Source organism: Schistocerca cancellata, chromosome 2 (genome assembly GCF_023864275.1).
Source record: "Schistocerca cancellata isolate TAMUIC-IGC-003103 chromosome 2, iqSchCanc2.1, whole genome shotgun sequence".
Taxonomy (NCBI): Eukaryota; Metazoa; Arthropoda; class Insecta; order Orthoptera; family Acrididae; genus Schistocerca; species Schistocerca cancellata.
Genome location: NC_064627.1, coordinates 398,075,554 through 398,099,025, shown reverse-complemented (window position 1 = coordinate 398,099,025; position 23,472 = coordinate 398,075,554). Strand labels below are relative to the sequence as shown.

The 23,472-nt window shown below is 38.8% G+C and overlaps 1 protein-coding gene and 1 pseudogene across 1 annotated transcript in view; both read left to right on the top strand.

Moving 5' to 3' along the window:
- The window catches only part of LOC126161827 (regulating synaptic membrane exocytosis protein 2), a 1,269,779-nt gene that overhangs the window by 752,924 nt on the left and 493,383 nt on the right, over positions 1 to 23,472 (top strand).
- Positions 15,736 to 15,853, top strand: LOC126163697 (5S ribosomal RNA; annotated as a pseudogene).

Here is a 23,472-nt window from a genome sequence, read left to right as displayed (position 1 = left end):
TCCTGACGAGGCAACCGTTGGTTGCGAAAGCTAGAGTTTTGTGTGTATGTTTGTGTTTATTTGTGTGTCTATCGACCTGCCAGCGCTTTTGTTGGGTAAGTCTCATCATCTTTCTTTTTAAATATATTTTTCCCACGTGGAATGTTTCCCTCTATTATATTCATATCATAAATTATATAAATAAATAGATTTCTACCCACCATATAGAGGAGATATTGAGTTGCAGACAGGCACATGAAAAAGACTTCTAAACATATGAGTTTTCAGACAAAAGGCTTTCTTCTAAAGTAAACAACACACACACACAAACACACATTCATACAAGCACAACTGACACACACATGACCACTGCCTCTGGCCACTGAGGCCAGACTGGAAGAAACTGCACATAATGGGAGAAGGAATCTGGACAGTGGGTGTAAGGAGGAGGCTGGAACAGAGAGGAGGGGGGTTAGCAAGGTAAGGATGGAGAAAATAAAGTACTGCTTATGGGATGATGTAGGGCCATGGAGGAACAGGTTATAGCAAGCTATGTGCAGTTGGAAGGTCAGATTGGAGGGGGGAGGGAGAAGTAGCAGAAGAGAAAGAAAGAGAGAAGCAGAGGAGGGGGGAAAAGAGAGAGAGACATGTGGGTGTGTTAGTGGGCTAGAATGATGTATAGTGCTGGACTGGGAGCTGGGAAGGAATTAACAATGAGCATTACATGCCACTTTACAGCAAAAAACAATGACCATTACATGCCACTCTGGAGCAAAAACCAATCATACAACTTTATCTTTCTTCCACATTACAGACATAATAGTAATTCAGTGCCAGCACTTTTATGTTCCAAATGAGCATTTATTCTATTTTTAAACGGTTCACTTGTTCTCAACTCTTGCCTGAATGGCTGAGCAACAACAAACATTCATCTCTATTTTTATGTAGGCCACTGATTTTACTTCAGTTTCTTTTATGGTTATAACATGGCACATGTATCTACAACTGGCTGTTTATGATACTAAAGTGATTCTGATTTTCCTTCAGTTCAAACAAATAACTTTAAATTATTTTAACTGCTACTATGATACTAGCTTATGCACTGAAGAGCCAAAGAAACTGGTACACCTACCTAATATCGTGTAGGACTCCCACGAGCATGCAGAAGTGCCGCAACATGATGTGGCATGGACGTGACAAATGTCTGAAGTAGTGCTGGAGGGATCTGACGCCATGAATCCTGCAGGGCTGTCCATAAATCTGTAAGAGTATGAGGGGGTGGAGATTCCTTTTGAACAGAACGTTGCAAAGCATCACAGATATGCTCAATAATGTTCATGTCTGGGTAGTTTGGTGACCAGCAGAAGTGTTTAAATTTAGAAAAGTGTTCCTGGAGCCACTCTGTAGCAATTCTGGACACGTGGGGTGTCATTTTGTCCTGCTGGAATTGCCCAAGTCTATCAGAATGCACAATGTACAGGAATGGATGCAGGTGATCAGACAGGATGCATATGTACATGTTACTTATCAGAGTTGTATCTAGATGCATTGGGGGTCCCATATCACTCCAACTGTACACGCTCCACACCATTACAGAGCCTCCACCAGCTTGAACAGTCCCCTGCTGACATGCAGGGCCCACAGATTCATGAGATTGTCTCCATACCCGTACATGTTCATCCACTCAATACAATTTGAAATGAGAATCGCCCGACCAGGCAACATGTTTCCAGTCATCAACAGTCCAATGTTGATGTTGATGGGCCCAGGTGAGGTGCAAAGCTTTGTGTCCTCCAGTCACCAGGGGTACATGAGTGGACCTTCAGCTCTGAAAGCTCACATTGATGATGTTTTGTTGAATGGTTTGCACACTGACACTTGTCCGTGTCCCAGCATTGAAAACTGCAGCAATTTGCAGAAGGGTTGCACTTCTATCATGTTGAATGATTGTCTTCAGTCATCATTGGTTCCATTCTTGCAGGATCTTATCGAACCACAGCAATGTTGGAGATTCGATGTTTTACCAGATTTCTGATATTCATTATACACTCATGGTCATACGGGAAAATCCCCAGTGCATCGCTACTTCAGAGATGCTGTGTCCTATTGCTCATGTGCTGATTGTAACACCACATTCAAACTCACTTAAATCTTCGCAACCTGCCATTGTAGCAGCAGTAGGTGATCTAAGAATTGTGCCAGGCACTTTTTGTCTTATATAGGTGTTGCCTACTGCAGCACTGTATTCTCCTTTTACATATGTCTGTATTTGAATATGCATGCCTATACCAGTTTATTTGGCACTTCAGTGTACATTCTTTGACTTTTGATGTCATCAAGCTGAAAAAGATTTTGTAGTTATTTGTAAAGATATCATTATTGTTCATTTCGAACAGACTAAATATTTTTCATCAAATTTCTACTGAAATAGCATTAGACATCTGCCTCCACACTCACATATTCTATCAGTGTGCCTCAGTAAACAAAATTCTAATTATTAGCACACAGTAAATCTCAATTACTGGCATTTATGTTCACCAATACACAACATGATAATTTTTGAAATAAATATTTTAGATATATTTGAAATTTAAAATAGCAGAAAATGATTGTGTTTTCTTATTTCTCATAGATGACACAATAAAATAAAATCTTCCATACTCTCTCTCCTACCATTCATCATATGAACATGTTTTTTCTGCATACAAAAATATGCTACACAAAAATCAGAATCTTCTGCAAGCTGACTTAAACCTCAATTCATTGACTTCCACTGTCATGAAAGATTGACCAGTGTAATATATTTATCAGCAGCATAATTCCAATGCTTCCAATGTGAATTTACTTCACTGGATCTAGTAATCATGACTACTTCGTGCAGCATATATGGATGGTAGAAACATTGCTCCTTAGCACTGACAACTGGCTGCAGAAGGTATAGTATGGAAACATGAAGAAAATTCAAAATTTGCTATAGAGGTTGACTAAGATGCTTTTGGTGATTATGTGAGTTTTGATGTTGTACATGGGTGTGTGAAGCAGGTTAAGTTATTCAATACTTATTTCCATTATGAGCTACTCTTCTTAAGTCTGCTGACCCCCATCAAAGTAACATTTCAGGACAGATTTGAACCATAAAGTGCTACAAAACCCTACATAGAATAAAACCTAGAACAGAACCTTGGATTCAGGGACAGAATCTTTTACTGAAACGATATGTGAAGGAATGCAAGGAATGCGCCAGAAAGAAAAATATGGAAACACTCCATGGGGAAGGCACTACTTGCTACACAGTGTGTTCACCTATTCACTTTATTCATTTTCCATAATGTTTTCAGTTTCATTAACAAAGTGGATGTTTCCCAAAAAAAAAAAAAAAAAAACCTAACTTCAGGAAGGGGTGGGTAAAATTTCAAATGTTTACAAACATGATGTATTGGTCCAAAATTAATTCTCTTTTTAAGCCAAATATTTCATTAGATCATGGATGAAATAGTTCATAAACATTGTATGAGCAGTTATGATTACCTTTAAAGGGTCATGGTACACACATTTATTATCTTTTCATTTACCCTACTGTGAACATTTTTTTAATGGCTCACTTATGTTGAAACTGGTTGGTTGTACAGTTTTTCATGCGTGTTTTTTCTTTCCAGAGCATGTTTCTTCATCATTTCTTGAACTATTTCACTTAAGATGGGAAATTCAGTTTGTTGTGTTGGTAGGTCTTCCCCAGACTTTAGTTCATAAGTAGCAAATCCAGTAAACATATTCCACAGGTTGTTGATAACATTTTCTAAATTTTACATATGACTGCCCCAAGCAGTGTGTTTTATTGTAATGTGTTCTGCATAATGTATTGATGCCTTTCATGATTGTTTGATTGGAGAAAATATGTGTAAATTTTTATGACATTAATTTTCTACATACCTATGTTGCTGTTGTGGTCTTCAGTCTGAAGACTGGTTTGATGCAGCACTCCATGCTGCTCTATCCTGTATGAGGCTCTTCATGTCTGAATAACTGCTGCAACCTACATCCTCTTGAATCTGCTTACTATATCCATCTCTTCATCGCCCTCTGTGATTTTAACTCTCACACTTCCCTAAAGTACTAAATTAGTGATCCCTTGATGTCTCAGAATGTGTCCTATCAACTGATACTTTCTTGTGGTTTAGTGGATCACCAGATTTTTTGTCTCTCCAATTCTATTCAGTATCTCCTCATTAGTTATGTGATCAACCCATCTAATCTTCAACATTCTTCTATAGCACCACATTTCAACAGCTTTTATTCTCTTTTTGTCTTAATTGCTTATAATCTATGTTTCATGTTGTAAATAGCCTTTCACTCCCCATATTTTACCCCTGCTACCTTCAGAATTTCAAAGAGAGTATTCCAATCAACATGGTCAAAAGCTGTCTCCAAGTCTGCATATGCTATAAATGTAGGTTTGTATTTCCTTATCTTCTAAGCTAATTCATAGGGTCAGTGTTGCCTCACTTTTTCCTACATTTCTCTGGAATCCAAACTGATTTCCCAAGGTGGGCTTCTATGATTATTCCATTCTTCTGTAAAGAATTCATGTTAATATTTTGCAACCATGAGTTATTAAATTCATGGTTTGGTTTTTTCACACCTTTCAGCAACTGCTTTCTTTGGAATTAGAATTACTACATTCTTTTTGAAGTCTGAGGATATTTCAGCTGTCTCATACATCTTGCACACCAGATGGAAGAGTTTTGTCATGGCTGGCTCTCCCATGGCTATCAGCAGTTCTGGCAGAATATCATCTACACTGGGGCCTTGTTTTGACCTAGATCTTTCAGAGCTCTGTCAAATTCTTTGGAGTATCATGTCTCCCATCTCATGTTTATTGACATCCACTTCCCTTTCTATACAGGGCTATTAGAAATGATTGAAGCGATTTCATAAATTCACCGTAGCTCCATTCATTGACATATGGTCACGACACACTACAGATACGTAGAAAAACTCATAAAGTTTTGTTCGGCTGAAGCCGCACTTCAGGTTTCTGCCACCAGAGCGCTCGAGAGTGCAGTGAGACAAAATGGCGACAGGAGCCGAGAAAGCGTACGTCGTGCTTGAAATGCACTCACATCAGTCAGTCATAACAGTGCAACGACACTTCAGGACGAAATTTAACAAAGATCCACCAACTGCTAACTCCATTCGGTGATGGTATGCGCAGTTTAAAGCTTCTGGATGCCTCTGTAAGGGGAAAGCAATCTTCAGTTTAAAAGTTCATAACCAATAAATTGTGGTTCAAGTCCATATCTGCACCTGAAAATGTCTTGCAATTTAAAATCTGGCTCCTAAATCTCTGCCATATCGTTAGATGATCAATCTGAAACTTTAAAGTGTCTCCAGACCTCTTCCACATACATAGCCTTCTTTTATGATTCTTAAACCTAGTGATAGCCATGATTAAATTATGCTCTATGCAGATTTCTGCTAGGTGGCTTCCTCTTTCATTCCTTTCTCCCAGTCCATATTCACCTATTATTCTTTCATCTATATCTTTTCCTAGTATTGAATTCCAGTCCCTCATCACAGTTAAATTTTCATCTTCTGTGACCATCTCATTAATTTCTATTATTTCACCATACATTTATTCAATCTCTTCATCATCTGCAGAGCTAGTTGGCATATAAACTTGCACTAGTGTGTTAGGCATGGGCCTCGTGTCTACATTACCTACAATAATGCATTCACTGTGCTGTTCGTAGTAGCTTTCCATCATTCCTATGTTTTTATTAATTATTAAATACACTCTTGCAATGCCCGTATCTCATTTTGTATTTTTAACCCTGTATTCACCTGACCAGGAGACCAGTTCCTCCTACCACCAAACTTCACTAATTTTCACAATATCTAACTTCAAGCTATCCATTTCAGTACCTGCCCAATTTAGGTATCCAACATTCCATGCTCCGATCCATAGAATGCATGTTTTGTTTCTTCTGATGATGAAATCCTCCTGAATAGTCCCCACCTGGAGATCTGAATGGGTTACTAATTTTACCTTTGGAATATTGTACCCAAGAGGATGCCATCATCATTTAACCATACAATAGAGCCATATGCCCTCAGGAAAAATTACTGCTGTAATTTTCCCTCACTTGCAGCCATTTGCAGTACCAGCACAAGAAAGTCATTTTGGTTGATGTTACAAAGTCACATTGATCAGTCCTGCAGACTGTTGCCCTTGAACCTACTGAAAAGGCTGTGCCCTCACATTTTTGTCTGCCCTCTCAACAGACACCCCTCCACTATGGTTGTAATTACAGTTGGTCTTGTGTATTGCTGAGGCATGCAAGCCACCCTACTAATGGCAAGGTCCATGGTTCATTGATATCCCTATACATTGCATAATTCTTTCAGAAATAAATTGATTCCAATTGTTTGACAAAAGTGACTTTGGTAGGCCCAAATTGTGAAATTAATCAGTTTCTAGTTTTTATGCAATAGTTCTAGTGTTGGCCGTCTTGATAGGGTACAGTTTTATACATTTTGAAAAAGTATCCAGAACTACAAAAGTATGTTTACAATGGTCCCAGCAAATTCATAGTGATTAATTATTTTGGGGCACTAGGAAAGACTGAATTCATTAATCCTTTTGATGTTACTGTTGTGGTCTTTACACTTTTCCATCTGTTACATATAGCCAATCTTTTCTTTACTCTTCTCTGTTAGTTGTTGAATATTACAATTTCCTGAATTTTGGCCACAGTTCTTCTAGCTCTATAATAACCACAGCTGTCATGTAGGTAATGAATCAGTGTATCCAAATGTTGCTCAGGGAAGTACAAGTTCCACTTTGATTCATGCAGAGTCTATCCTCTGAACAATAAACCCTTGTTTACTATATAATACTGTTTTGCCTTTACAATGTCATATGAATTCTAACATTGTTTCATTAATTTCAGATTTAGATCTTCATGTTGTTTCCTTCTTGTGTACTTGCAAATCTATGTCTACATCTACATTCTGCAAAGCACCATAAGGTGCATGACAGAGGATACATCCCATTGTACCAGTTGTTAGGGTTTCTTCCTGTTCGGTTCATGTAAGGAGCACAGGAAGAATGATTGTTTGAATGCCTCTGTGTGTGCAGTAATTATTCTAAACTTCTCCTCACTATCCTTATGTGAGCAATACATTGGGGGTTGTAGTATATCCCTAGAGTAATCATTTAAAGCCTTTCTTGGGATAGTTTATGTCCATCTTCGTGAGTCTGCCAGTTGAGTTCCTTCAGTATCTCTGTAATACTCTCCCATGGATTAAACAAGCCCATGACCATTCATGCTGCCCTTCTTCAATATCCCCTGTTAGTCTTACGTGGTACCGATCTCACACACTTGAGCAATATTCTAGAACCAGTCACACGACTGATCTTTAAGAAATCTCCTGTGTAGACTGATTGCACTTCCCAATATTCTGGCAATAAACTGAAGTGTATTACCTGCTTTACACCCAACTGAACCCATGGGATCATTCCATTTCATAGCCTTACGAAGTATTACACCCAGATATTTGTGTGAGTTGGCCAGTTCCAACAGTGACTCATTGATATTATAGTCATTGGATACTGCATCTTTTGGTTTTGTGAAGTGCAAAATTTTATATTTGTGAAAAATCAGAGCAAGTTGTCAATCCCTGTACCACGTTGAAATCTTATCAAGATCTGACTGAATATTTATGTAGTTTCTCTCAGATAGTACTTCATTATAGATAACTGCATCATCTGCAAAAAGCCTGATTTTACTATTAATGTTGTCTGCAAGGTCATTAATATACAACATGAAAGGCAAGGATCCCAACACACTTCCCTGGGGAATGCTCAAAGTTATGTCTACATCTGATGATGACGGAGACAACACTGCTGTGTCCTCCCTACTAAATAGTTCTGAGTCCAGTCTCAAATTTCACTTGATACCCCATATGATCATACTTTTGTCAATAAGCTTAGGTGCAGTACTGAGTCAAATACTTTTCAGAAATCAAGAAACACTACATCTACCTGGTTGCCTTGACCCAAAGTTTTCAGTGTGTCACGTGAGAAAAGTACGAGTTGAGTTTCACATGTGCGATGTTTTTGAAATCCATCTGGTTGGCATTGAGGAGATCGTTCTGTTCAAAATACCTCATTATGTTTGAGCTCAGAATATGTTCTAAGATTGTACAACAAATTGATGTCAAGAATATTGGACGGTAGTTTTGTGAATCACTTCTAGTACCCTTCTTATAGATGCGTGTGACCTGCACCTTTTCCAAGAACTAGGCATGGTTTCTTGTTTGAGGGTTCTATGATAGATTATTAGTAGGAGAGGGGCTAACTCTGCCATGAACTCAGTATAGAATCTGACAGGGACTCCATTGTGTCCTGGATCTTTGTTAAATTGTAATGATTTCAGCTATTTCTTAACACCACTGACAGTAATACTTATTTCTTTCATCTTTTCAGTGGTATGAGGCTTAAATTGGGGTGTTCTCCTGGGTTTCCCTTTATAAAGGAATGGTTGAAAATGGAGTTAAACATATTAGTTTTGCTTTGCTATCCTCAGTTTCAGTTCCCGTCTCATTCACTGGGGACTGTGCACTAACTCTGGTGCCACTAAAGCATATATACGAACAGGAATTCTTCAAATCAATGAAATGTCATTTGACAATATACTGCTATGTTAGTCATTAAAGGCATCACACATTTCTCTCTTGATAGCCAAACACATTTCATTCAGCATCTCTTTATAGCCCTACACTTTGTTTGTACCTATTATGCAGTAATCTCTGTTTCCTTGGAAGTTTCTCTACAGTGGCTATATACCGTGGAGGTTCCTACCCATTATGAATTGTTCTGCTGGGCACATATCTATCCAGTGCATTGTCAACTATTCTTTTAAACTTGAGCCATAGTTCCTTTACATGCTCCTGCTCTGTGGTGAAAGTTTCATGTTTCGCATTGAGGTATGGCACTACTGATTTTGTATCTAGTTTGCTAAACATATATATCTTTCTGATTGGTTTAGTTTTCCTTTGTACTCTGGTAATACACTCCTGGAAATTGAAATAAGAACACCGTGAATTCATTGTCCCAGGAAGGGGAAACTTTATTGACACATTCCTGGGGTCAGATACATCACATGATCACACTGACAGAACCACAGGCACATAGACACAGGCAACAGAGCATGCACAATGTCGGCACTAGTACAGTGTATATCCACCTTTCGCAGCAATGCAGGCTGCTATTCTCCCATGGAGACGATCGTAGAGATGCTGGATGTAGTCCTGTGGAACGGCTTACCATGCCATTTCCACCTGGCGCCTCAGTTGGACCAGCGTTCGTGCTGGACGTGCAGACCGCGTGAGACGACGCTTCATCCAGTCCCAAACATGCTCAATGGGGGACAGATCCGGAGATCTTGCTGGCCAGGGTAGTTGACTTACACCTTCTAGAGCACGTTGGGTGGCACGGAATACATGCGGACGTGCATTGTCCTGTTGGAACAGCAAGTTCCCTTGCCGGTCTAGGAATGGTAGAACGATGGGTTCGATGACGGTTTGGATGTACCGTGCACTATTCAGTGTCCCCTCGACAATCACCAGTGGTGTACGGCCAGTGTAGGAGATCGCTCCCCACACCATGATGCCGGGTGTTGGCCCTGTGTGCCTCGGTCGTATGCAGTCCTGATTGTGGCACTCACCTGCATGGCGCCAAACACGCATACGACCATCATTGGCGCCAAGGCAGAAGTGACTCTCATCGCTGAAGACGACACGTCTCCATTCATCCCTCCATTCACGCCTGTCGCGACACCACTGGAGGCGGGCTGCATGATGTTGGGGCGTGAGCGGAAGACGGCCTAACGGTGTGTGGGACCGTAGCCCAGCTTCATGGAGACGGTTGCGAATGGTCCTCGCCGATACCCCAGGAGCAACAGTGTCCCTAATTTGCTGGGAAGTGGCGGTGCGGTCCCCTACGGCACTGTGTAAGATCCTACGGTCTTGGCGTGCATCCGTGCGTCGCTGCGGTCCGGTCCCAGGTCGACGGGCACGTGCACCTTCCGCCGACCACTGGCGACAACATCGATGTACTGTGGAGACCTCACGCCCCACATGTTGAGCAATTCGGCGGTACGTCCACCCGGCCTCCTGCATGCACACTATACGCCCTCGCTCAAAGTCCGTCAACTGCACATACGGTTCACGTCCACGCTGTCGCGGCATGCTACCAGTGTTAAAGACTGCGATGGAGCTCCGTATGCCACGGCAAACTGGCTGACACTGACGGTGGCGGTGCACAAATGCTGCGCAGCTAGCGCCATTCGACGGCCAACACCGCGGTTCCTGGTGTGTCCGCTGTGCCGTGAGTGTGATCATTGCTTGTACAGCCCTCTCGCAGTGTCCGGAGCAAGTATGGTGGGTCTGACACACCGGTGTCAATGTGTTCTTTTTTCCATTTCCAGGAGTGTAATTGTTGCCAGAATCTCGTCATAGTCATTAATACCAGTTTCAATGTGGACATCCTCACAGAGGACAGGTCTATTTGTTGCCATTAAATCAAATATATTTCCATTATGAGGTGGTTTTCAGAGAAGGCATTATTAAAGTTTCACAGGATGTCTTATCACACCCTCATTTTATACCCATCACTGATACTGAGTCTTCCCCAAACAGTGTCAAGTACAGCTTCAATTTCTATCTCAGTGGATTAGGGTTTATTGTGTCCTGCAACAAATACACCAGCTCCATTTCCCATTTCCTGTCCTTTTGGTATACACTTAAATGTTCCCCCAAAATCTCACTGCTATCAATTTCAGGTTTCAGTCAGCTTTCTTTACCTTGTGTTATGTGAGCTTCATTTTTTTTTCATGAACACTTGAAAGTCTGGCACTTTGTTGTGTATTTTTGGCAGTTTACCATTAGGATTTTAATACTATTGGCTATGGGAGGCATTTCTTTTGATCTTAAACTGATACCTCCTGTGTTTCATACATCTATTGTTATCTAGATTGGATGGAGGCTCACCTAATCTATATAAAAAAAAAATCCCTTGTGTGTATCCCTCACACAGTCAGCTACGTGAGTAGCAGTCTCTGATGTGCAGTGCACACCTGACCTATTTAGGGGGACCCCACAGTTCTCAACACTTTGGCTCAAGTCCAGGAAGTCGAAGCCTAGTGTGTCACAGAACCTTAAAAGTCTCTGCTTCAGTCCTTCCACTAGACTCAGAAACAAAGGACCACAATCAGTTTTGGGGACAACGCTGCAAATTATGAGCTTCATTGAAGCTCCAAGCATAAGACTGGTCTTGTCAACCTTATCTGCCAGTCACTGGAATAGCGCAAAAATGATCTCGGACCCCACACAACAAGCATAATTGGTTGTGACGTGTGCCACAATCTGCAGCTGACTGCACCCTGTTCCCTCAGTGGCTGTCAACATGTTCAACGAGGTCCCCAGTTATATACACTGAGTGCACCTGGTGTCCTTTCTTGTCCTGGCTGCCATTTCACTAAGGGGTTCCATTATTTGCCATATGTTTGAACTACCAGCGATTAATAGACCCCTACTCTTTTGTGTTTGCCTCCTCCTGACACCAGACAAAACAGGTTAAGTGAGTCCCACTGCCTGTGTTTCAGTTTCAGTGAAAGGCAGTACCTCAAACTTGTGGGTTAGGTGGATTGGTACAACAGCCTGAGATCTCTCTGGTCCCCATCCACCCTGTGGAAGATGCCTAGTCCCACCACTGACACACCGTTTGGAATCAAGTGGACAGGTAATGACAGATCCTTTACATTCTGGGGAGGAAACAGGATCAATGGCATGGGATAGTACTTGAGATACCTCTGGTATAGGTATCAGAGGTACACAACTCTCTGGAACTCTTCCAACACACTGATTTGTAGCAGCTGCCAATCATTTGATGTAGTCAGGATGATTTCTAGCTGCTTGTGTATGTCAACCAACCGTCCCATGTTTGAGAAATGCATTCACAGTGGGGCTGCATTTTGGCTAATGCAGTTAATATACAACAAATGCAGGTAGCATATAGGGCTACTCCTCTTTAAAGGAAAACTAGATATAACACAATATGTTAGTTAGAAAATCTGCTGTAGTAACTAAATCACAAATGCTGATTTGGCACAAATTGCTCATAGATTATGCAAAGTACAGTGGCAGCTTCTGAAAATTCTCAAAAATTAATTTTCCAATGATGCCCAATGAAATTCAGGAATGATGTATACTTTGGCTGAACTGTGAACCACAAACACTGGTTTGCTAAGAATTAAATTACATATCCAAAATGCTCGTACTGCTAACTTAAGAAAATATAGTTTTGTAAAGAGTCTGAAAATTCTGAAACTACCCTATTTCCCACACAATTGTACAATGAAATTGGAGTAATATTGTTGTGAATGAGAATAGGCCTACTGTTCTCAACAATTTTTAAAGAACATAATTTAGTTTAAGCCTACAATTGACAATAACAGTACTAGTACCTCTTGCAAATGTGTCAGAATCTCTATACATCAGACAGTTAGTACAGTTGCAGAGCATTTACAGTGCACAAGTGACATCTTAAACAAAGGAAGCTTGACAAGTTGGCCATAGCTGAGCATTGCCTGAAAAATGGACACAAAATACAGTTGAAAAACATGAGAGTCTTGTCTAATGCATCAACATACTGGGATTCTGTTATAAAAGGCACTTTCTGATTTGTGCCAGAGGATGCAGTCTTGGCTGCCACCTACTGGCAGGTACTCCATATCAGCGACCTCAGTAGTCATTAGACATTGTGAGAGAGAGAAATGTGGTGCTCCGTGGAACTCATGGACTTCAAACGTGGTCAGATGATTGGGTGTCACTTGTGTCATACATCTGTACCCAAGATTTCCACACTCCTAAACATCCCTGGGTCCACTGTTTCCAATGTGATAGTGAAGTGGAAATGTGAAGGGACATGCACAGCACAAAAATGTACAAGCCAACCTCATCTGTTGACTGACAGAAACCGCCGACAGTTGAAGAGAAACGTAATGTGTAATAGGCAGACATCTATCCAGACCGTCACACGGGAATTCCAAACTGCATCAGGATCCACTGCAAGTACAATGACAGTTAGGCGGGAGGTGAGGAAGCTTGGATTTCATGGTTGAACGGCTGCTCATAAGCCACACATCCCGCTGGTAAATGCCAAATGATGCCTCACTTGGTGTAAGGAGTGTAAACATTGGATGATTGCACAGTGAAAAAATGTTGTGTGGAGTGACGAATCAGGGTACACAATGTGCAATCCAGTGGCAGGGTGTGGGTATGGTGAATGCCCAGTGAACATCATCACCTGTGTGTAGTGCCAACAATAAAATTCAGAGGTGGTGGTGTTATGGTGTGGTCGTGATTTTCATAAAGGGGGCTTGACATGAATGTTTTAAGCACCTTCTTGCTTCCCACTGTTGAAGAGCAATTCGCAGTCAGCGATTGCATCTTTCAACAAGATTGAACACCTGTTCATAATGCACAGCCTGTGGCAGAGTGGTTACATGACAATAAAATCCCTGTAATGGACTGGCCTGCACAGAGTCCTGACCTGAATCCTACACAACACCTATGGGATGTTTTGGAATGCCGACTTCGGGCCAGGCCTCACCAGCCGACATTGATACCTCTCCTTAGTGCTACACTCCATGAAGAATGGACTGCCATTCCCCAAAAAACCTCCCGGCATGTGACTGAATGTTTGCCTGTGAGAGTGGAAGATCTCTTCATGGCTAAGGGTGGGCCAACACCGTATTGAGTTTCAGCATTGCTCGAAAAGCTCTTGACTGATTTACTTCAAATTTTTAGAGGGCACTTTCAAAAATGTTTGGGGGAACATAGGCTACACATTTTTAAATATGTATGCTATGTTCATGTACATATACCTGTACATTTTATAGATGGGAAAATTTGTTAGCAAAGAAATATTGTTAGGAGAATTCTCCACAAGTCCTTTATTGGTTTACTTCCAATTTTTATATGATCCTCTAATAAATGTTCAGACAGACATATATACATATTTTTAATATATATTGTATATAAATATATACTACATAAAGGGGAAATGCAGTTAGCAATAAACTCAAAATATTCCTGACTGCTGTACTAATAAACATTGAGACAAACACAGGCTATATATTTTTAAATATATATAACAAATAAATATATATCCATCTATCTATACTTACTGTATAAGACAAGTCATTGATTAATGTTGTTATCAAAAATGTCAAAAAATACTTGACCAGTTTACATCAAATTTTTCACGATAGTCTAAATAATAAACTGTCAGAAATATATAGGCTACATATTTCTTAAAATGTGTATGTTGTATAAATATATACCAAACACATCAAGGGTAAATGTTGTTAGCAAAAATCTTGAGATGTTCTGTACTGATTTTTTTTTTCTCAATATGTAAGGTATAAAAATGTATATAAAGAGGAAACATTGTTATGAAAAGCCTCAAAAACTTCTTGATCAATTTAGTTCAGATTTTTGCATCATATTCTAACGTATTTTTGGACTGGCATAGGCTACATGTTTCTCTAATATATGTGGCACATACTAGTGTCTATAATACATAAAGGGGAAACATTCTTAGCAAAAAGCTCATAAATTTCATGACAGATCTATTTCATATTTTTACATGAATATTCAGGTAGACACAGGTAAATATTTTTAAAGTATGTGCTACATAAATATATATGTAATACATGGAAGGAAAATGTTGTTAGTAAACATCTCAAAAAATTCTTGATCAATTTGTTTCCAATTTTTGCTCTCTACTCCAATTAACTTTTGGCCAGGCGTAGGCTAGATACTTTTTAAATATGGGTATGATACATACATAGATATGAAATATGTAAAAGAGAAACATAGTTAGCAAAAGTCTTGAAATGTTCTTGAACAATATATTTGTAATTTTTACTCAATACTGTAATAAAAATTCGACCAGACATAGGCTGTATATTTTTTTTTAATGTAAATATATGTGTAATATATAAAAAGGAGATGTTGGTTAGCAAAAAATCTCAAAAATTTATTGACCGATTTAATCCAAATGCCTACATGATACTGTAATGTATGTTTGGATGGGCATACATTACATATTTATTTCATGTATGTGGTATTTAAATGTACTGTACATGTAGTAAGTAAAGGGGAAATGTTAGCAATAAGTTCAAAAAATTGTTGACTGCTTTACTTTATATTTTTACATGATACTCTAATAAATGTTTGGACTTACTTAGTCTACATATTTTAAATATATATGGTAAATAAATATACATGTAATATGCGAATGGCAAATGTTGTTAGCAGAAATAATGAAAAGTTCTTGATCAATTCATTTCAAGTTTTTACATGATGCTCTAATAAACATTTGGACAGGCATCAGCTGTATACTTTTTAAATATATGTAATATAGAAGTATATATAAAATCTCAAAAAGTTCTTAATCACTTTACTTCAAATTGTTACACGATAGTCTACTAACATTCAGATAGACGTAGACTATATACATTTTTTAAACAAGAATGTAAAGATTTTCTGTTAAAACCAACAGCAAGAAAGAAAATGTTGTGCTGGGAAAATGTGGGATTTTATTTTCTTTCTCACAGTCAGTGTTAACTTAGATACCAGGGCACGTAAACTATTAGATAAATTTTTACTTGTATATATATTCTTTTTGGCAACGGCCTTGCCGCAGTGGATACACCGGTTCCCGTGAGATCACCGAAGTTAAGCGCTGTCGGGCATGGTTGGCACTTGGACAGGTGACCATCCAGGCCAGCATGCGCTGTTGCCATTTTTCGGGGTGCACTCAGCCTCGTGATGGCAACTGAGGAGCTACTCGACTGAATAGTAGCGGCTTCGGTCAAGGGAGAGCGGTGTGCTGACCCCACACCCCTCCTATCCGCATCCTCCACCGAGGATGACACGGCGGTCGGATGGTCCCGGTAGGCCACTCGTGGCCTGAAGACGGAGTGCTTATATATATTCTTTTTCCTTATATATAGACAACGGTGTGCTGGTTAATTTTTTTTAGCAGTCAGTTTCATAGGAAATAGGATTGCTGTATTTATGGTTAATTGACTTGTGAATAGAATACCACTAAGAAAACTGAATCATCTGAAACTTTGCAGTCCTATCCTTTCACAGATTAAAACAATGAGAAGTACTGTCATTGAAGCTGCTATCTTTACAGATACAGCAGCTGGAGAGATTTCGCTAAATTTAGATGCATATACAACTTCATATAGTTCTACAGTTCCTTTTACCTCTGCAATTTTTTCTTCAGTAATTGACAAATATCTGTTTTCTACATCATTTCCAACTTATTTTAGTTTGATATTCAGAGCTACTTTGCATTTCTCCAGCTGTAATTCTAACTCAGCATTATTTTCACCACAAACTTTCTTAACCATTCGGAGTTGTTCCAAAAGCAACTAACAACTGCTTCCACCCTCTTTTCACAATACTTTACTATCTGATCTCTTTTAGTGTCATGTTCTTTGCTAACAGTGTTCATTTTTACATCCATTTCTTTAGTCACCTTTTCTAACTTATTTTCCAAACTAATTTGCTCAGAGTCTACTTTTTAGTTCAAATTTTACAATTCTTATTTAATTTCACTACCATTTTTATTCATTTCTACTCTTAAATCAACAATGTCACTTTTGACGCTTTTAGTTACTTCAGTGAACGTTCCCAAGAACCTATCCATATGAAATTCTTTTGTTGTTGTTATGTTGCTTTCACTGTTATTAACATTTAAAAGTTCTGCAGGAGACACCCTAGATATTTCTTCATTACTTCGTCATATTTGGCGTATCTAACTCCATCTAAACCAACTATCCTTACAAGGCTTACATTTAATTACTACCTCGTGTTCTTCTCCAAATTTTATTTCTTGTACCTTATTGACAAACATACTGTCTTCATAAGATTCACTTTTAACCAGTACTCTTTCTCCACTAATTTCTACCTTCTGTCTGACAACATGAAGCACACTGTCTGCCATATTCCGTCACTTATTTTGACAAAATGGTGACCAACACTTACTAACAGAAACACTTTACCTTAATTTTCTCCAATGGCAATGCTGCTGCTCCCCTTGACCTGTCATTGGTTGGTGAAGGTTCACCCAGTATGGTGGCATCCATTTATTTTTCATTTGCACCGTGTCTTAGTTAGTTCTGTCTCTTTCATTAATATAAGTGCACTGTTCTATTCAATGTCTACATACATGTTGCCATTATGATGCCACTTGAAATCTTTATTTATACACAGTTCCTTCTCACTGCTTTTTGCGACACCATTCCTGTATTTCCAGTCTACTTTAACATCAACACTACTGTCAACAAGTTCATATGTTCTGCCACATATAACTGACTTTAAATGAATAAATTCATACTGACTGTACCAGAGTGGGTCTGTATCTCACCTGGAAAGACATCACATGTCAGGGTAACTACCTGTAAACTCTTATTCTGCACTCAGTGTCTCATTGAAGGAAGTTTATAGGATTTCCATAAAACTGGTATAATGAGAAATAATAAACACAATTTTTTAGTTAATTTAGCTTTTCCCACATCTGTTGTCGCTATAGATGGTATGATGACCAGCACCATCTCTCACATAAAATTGGTTTACACGGACAAGCACCTTCACCTTAATAGTCATCTGTATTGAAGTGACAGAATATTCACAGCTCACTGTCACAATTTTATACTGACATAATAAACACCTTACAGTGATGGCTTCAGTTTATGTAAGCAATGGAAACACTGTCTCTTTTAATCAGTTACACAAATGAGCATCTATGTTGACACAATACCTAATCTCTTTTTCTTCTTATTCTTTCATTTAAGGCAGTGGAAATGGTTGTTAGTCCGTTCTAAAACCAAACAAATTTAACTTTCTTTCTTTCTTATTCTTTTTTTTTCTTTTTTCATATTGTTGTTGTCTTGTATCTTCATTCCACACTCTGTCTCTTACCATCAGTACAAGAACCTCATGTCACCTGCTTCAATATTTCATTCCTTTACTTTTCTTAGGATCCAGTTATCACGGCCATATATACGAGCAGGCTTTGCAATCATGTTGTGTAGTCTTAGTGTTATGTCTTTCCTCATAGTTCTACCAAGGTATCTCATTATAGTGCCTTTTATATCATTATATTTCTGTACACTTTTAACCACATTTGAGTTAGTTTTGTATATTCACATCTTTGTCCCAAGGTAGTTAAAAGAATTTACCTATTCAATCATTTTGTTGTTTATTACTAGTTTTGCTCTTGTTATATGTTTCTCTTCAATTTATATCATTTTTGTTTTATTTACAGATACAAGCATTTCAAAAGTTTGTACAACATTGTACAATTTAAACTCATTTTCTTGCAAAGCCCTCTCATTGCCTGCTGAAAGAATTTGGTTGTATACAAATAAAATAATGTTAATAAATTTGTTCCTTTTGAGGTCCAGTTTCATATGATTTTTAGAATTACATTCTCATTAAATTTAGAGGTACATTGTAGGCAAAGTATGTGGTATAATTTCATAGACCTTGCCGTTGGTGGGGAGGCTTGTGTGCCTCAACGATACAGATAGCCGTACCGTAGGTGCAACCACAACGAAGGGGTATCTGTTGAGAGGCCAGACAAACGTGTGGTTCCTGAAGAGGGGCAGCAGCCTTTTCAGTAATTGCAGGGGCAACAGTCTGGATGATTGACTGATCTGGCCTTGTAACACTAACCAAAATGGCCTTGCTGTTCTGGTACTGCGAACAGCTGAAAGCAAGGGGAAACTACAGCCGTAATTTTTCCCAAGGGCATGCAGCTTTACTGTATGGTTAAATGATGATGGCGTCCTCTTGGGTAAAATATTCCGGAGGTAAAATAGTCCCCCATTCGGATCTCCGGGCGGGGACTACTCAAGAGGACGTTATCAGGAGAAAGAAAACTGGCATTTTACGGATCGGAGCGTGGAATGTCAGATCCCTTAATCGAGCAGGTAGGTTAGAAAATTTAAAAAGGGAAATGGATAGGTTAAAGTCAGATATAGTGGGAATTAGTGAAGTTCGGTGGCAGGAGGAACAAGACGGTCAGGTGAATACAGGGTTATAAATACAAAATCAAATAGGGGTACTGCAGGAGTAGGTTTAATAATGAATAAAAAAAAAATAAAAATAAAAAAAAAAAATAGGAGTGCGGGTAAGCTACCACAAACAGCATAGTGAACGCATTATTGTGGCCAAGATAGACACGAAGCCCACGCCTATTACAGTAGTATAAGTTTATATGCCAACTAGCTCTGCAGATGACAAAGAAATTGATGAAATGCTTGATGAGATAAAAGAAATTATTCAGGTACTGAAGGGAGACGCAAATTTAATAGTCATGGGTGACTGGAATTCAAGAGTAGGAAAAGGGAGCGAAGGAAACATAGTAGGTGAATATGGATTGGGGCTAAGAAATGAAAGAGAGGTAGAATTTTGTGCAAAGCATAACTTAATCATAGCTAGCACTTGGTTTAAGAATTATGAAAGAAGGTTGTATACATCGAAGAATCCTGTAGATACTAAAAGGTATCAGATAGATTATATAATGGTAAGACAGAGATTTAGGAACCAGGTTTTAAATTGGAAGACATTTCCAGGGGCAGATGTGGACTCTGAACACAACCTATTGGTTATGAACTGTAGATTAAAACTGAAGAAACTGCAAAAAGGTGGGAATTTAAGGAGATAGTACCTGAATAAACTGAAAGAACCAGAGGTTGTACAGAGTTTCGAGGAGAGCATAAGGGAACAATTGACAGAAATGGGGGAAAGAAATACAGTAGAAGAAGAATGGGTAGCTTTGAGGGATGAAATAGTGAAGGCAGCAGAGGATCAAATAGGTAAAAAGACGAGGGCTGCTAGAAACCCTTGGGTAACAGGAGAAATATTGATTTTAATTGATGAAAGGAGAAAATATAAAAATGCAGTAACTGAAGCAGGCAAAAAGGAATACAGATGTCTCAAAAATGATATCGACAGGAAGTGCAAAATGGCTAAGCAGGGATGGCTAGAGGACAAATGTAAGGATGTAGAGGCTTATCTCACTAGGGCTAAAATAGATACTGCCTACAGGAAAATTAAAGAGACCTTTGGAGAAAGGAGAACCACTTGCATGAATATCAAGAGCTTTGATGGAAACCCAGTTCTAAGCAAAGAAGGGAAAGCAGAAAGGTGGAAGGAGTATATAGAGGGTCTATACAAGGGTGATGTACTTGAGGACAATATTATGGAAATGGAAGAGGATGTGGATGAGGATGAAATAGGAGATACGATACTGGGTGAAGAGTTTGACAGAGCACTGAAAGACCTGAGTCGAAACAAGGCCCCGGGGGTAGACAACATTCCATTAGAACTACTGATAACCTATGGACAACCAGCCCTGACAAAACTCTACCATCTGGTGAGCAAGATGTATGAGACAGGCGAAATGCCCTCAGACTTCAAGAAGAATATAATAATCCCAATCCCAGCAGGTGTTGACAGATGTGAAAATTACTGAACTATCAGTTTAATAAGTCACAGCTGCAAAATACTAACGTGAATTGTTTACAGACGAATGGAAAAACTGATAGAAGGTGACCTCGGGAAAGATGAGTTAGGATTTCGTAGAAATGTTGGAACATGTGAGGCAATACTGACCCTACAACTTATCTTAGAAGAAAGATTAAGTAAAGGCAAACCTATGTTTCTAGCATTTGTAGACTTAGAGAAAGCTTTTGACAATGTTGACTGGAATACTCTCTTTCAAATTCTAAAGGTGGCAGGGGTAAAATACAGGGAGCGAAAGGCTATTTACAATTTGTACAGAAACCAGATGGCAATTATGAGAGTCAAGGGGCACGAAAGGGAAGCATTGGTTGGGAAGGGAGTGAGACAGGGTTGTAGCCTATCCCCAATGTTATTAAATCTGTGTATTGAGCAAGCAGTAAAGGAAACAAAAGAAAAATTTGGAGTTGGAATTAAAATCCATGGAGAAGAAATAAAAACTTTGAGGTTCGCCGATGACATTGTAATTCTGTCAGAGATAGCAAAGGACCTGGAAGAGCAACTGAACAGAATGGATGGACAGTGTCTTGAAAGGGGCATATAAGATGAACATCAACAAAAGCAAAATGAGAATAATGGAATATAGTCGAATTAAATCGGGTGATGCTGCAGGAATTAGATTAGGAAATGAGACGCTTAAAGTAGTAAATGAGTTCTGCTATTTGGGGAGCACAATAACTGATGATGGTAGAAGTAGAGAGGATATATAATGTAGACTGGAAATGACAAGGAAAGCGTTTCTGAAGAAGAGAAATTTGTTAACATCGAATATAGATTTAAGTGTCAGGAAGTCGTTTCTGAAAGTATTTGTATGGAGTGTAGCCATGTATGGAAGTGAAACATGGTCAATAAATAGTTTAGACAAGAAGAGAATAGAAGCTTTCAAAATGTGGTGCTACAGAAGAATGTTGAAGATTAGATGGGTAGATCACGTAACTAATGAGGAAGTATTGAATAGGATTGGGGAGAAGAGAAGTTTGTGGCACAACTTGACTAGAAGAAGGGATCGGTTGGTAGGACATGTCCTGAGGCATCAAGGGATCACAAATTTAGCATTGTAGGGCAGTGTGGAGGGTAAGAACTGTATAGGGAGACCAAGAGATGAATACACTAAGCAGATTCAGAAGGATGTAGGCTGCAGTAGGTACTGGGAGATGAAGAAGTTTGCACAGGATAGAGTAGCATGGAGAGCTGCATCAAACCAGTCTCAGGACTGAAGACCACAACAACAACAACAACCTTATTTTAGTCCTTGTCATAGTCTAGGAGGAACAGAAACAGTGACTTGGTGAAATATCTTCTCTTTCCTATAAGTTGTTTCAAAACAAATGTTGCATCTGCTTAAAACCCTGCTCATGAAATCAGCATCGCTCCTCTCATAAAAAAAAACTTCTGCTGTTGGTTGGAGTTTCCTTTTAATAATATATGAATAGATTGTATGAGCAGCAGTTAAAATGGATATGCCCTAGTAATGTGAACATATCTTTTTCATCCACTGTCTTTTATATACTGAAAATTCTTGCTACTGGCTTATTTTGTAAGTTATAGATTTATTAAACTGCTTTTCAGGTCTGTCATTGTGACTGCATTGTATTAACCAACATTCACAGTGTTGGTACAGAAGGGCTCATTTTTCTTTACTAATAGCTGTGTATAACAGTGCAACCACTCCTTTCCTGTTATTATATCTGTCTTCACTTTGTCTTTGATTTCACTCCACATTTTTTTCAATATTTTGAATCCAAACTTTTGAACTCCATTTAAATCGTACTCTAGTCTTTTAACAGTTCTTTCCCAACTATATCTGTTTGCTCGTCTAGCAAGTTTGTGAGTTGGCACTCTTTGCATCTTCTGTTGTACCATGCCTTCCACTTTCTTCCTGTTTATCCAAATCAGATATAGTTTCTTTTGTTTCCATTGCAGAATACACAGCCATAGTCCATATTATTGACACTTTTGCTTAAAGGAAAAATTCATTAAAGTTAATACCCATCATTAGTTGAATCTAGTGTATTAAGTCACATGGATACACTGGTGACAGACATGTACATTTTGATTGGATTTTATGCTAACTTATTACATAGATATTTCCATAATGTAAGCTAGGAGCACACTTTACTATGCAAAATTGCTGCATGATGTTTCCAGTAAGATTTATAAGCACAGACTAAAGATTTTGGGAAGGGGTTACAAAGACTGGCATATGAACATTTTAGTATTTTGGAAGCTATATAATGGTTTGAAAAACAGCTAGGTTAGAGTTTTCTAATTTAGATGGGCTACATATTAAAACAGTAATAGGGTTTACAAAATATGTGACGAGTTAGTAATGTGCAAAAGATTGTAGGACCATTTTGTATATGTACATTGAGTATAACCCATTTACAAGTACAGTTGCCATGTTAAAAATTATGATAAATTATACAGATTATTAATTAGTGGTTTCATTAATCAGTAAAGGTTGTCATTTGGTCCAGAAGAATTAGAGCAACAAAATTTTTGTGGTAGAAGCTAGAATTTAGTAAGTACAACGGCTAACTCTGCACTAGAACTTTTGGGTGTGTATGAATTTTAATACAAAGTATCTGTTATCCACTGATTTTTTATTGTGATGATGGATGCTGAGTAAGTAAGCTGTTCTGCTTGCAATAACGTCAGCTGCTCTCATGTATCGGCCTGTACATGTATTGCCACTGGCGAGTGGTGCTGGCAGGGGGGAACGACAAGGAGCTTTCATCTAAGCATTGTGCTTTTGGAGTAGATACTCATTATACAGCATGTACATTATGCAACAAATTTAATAATTTTTGAACCTGTGTT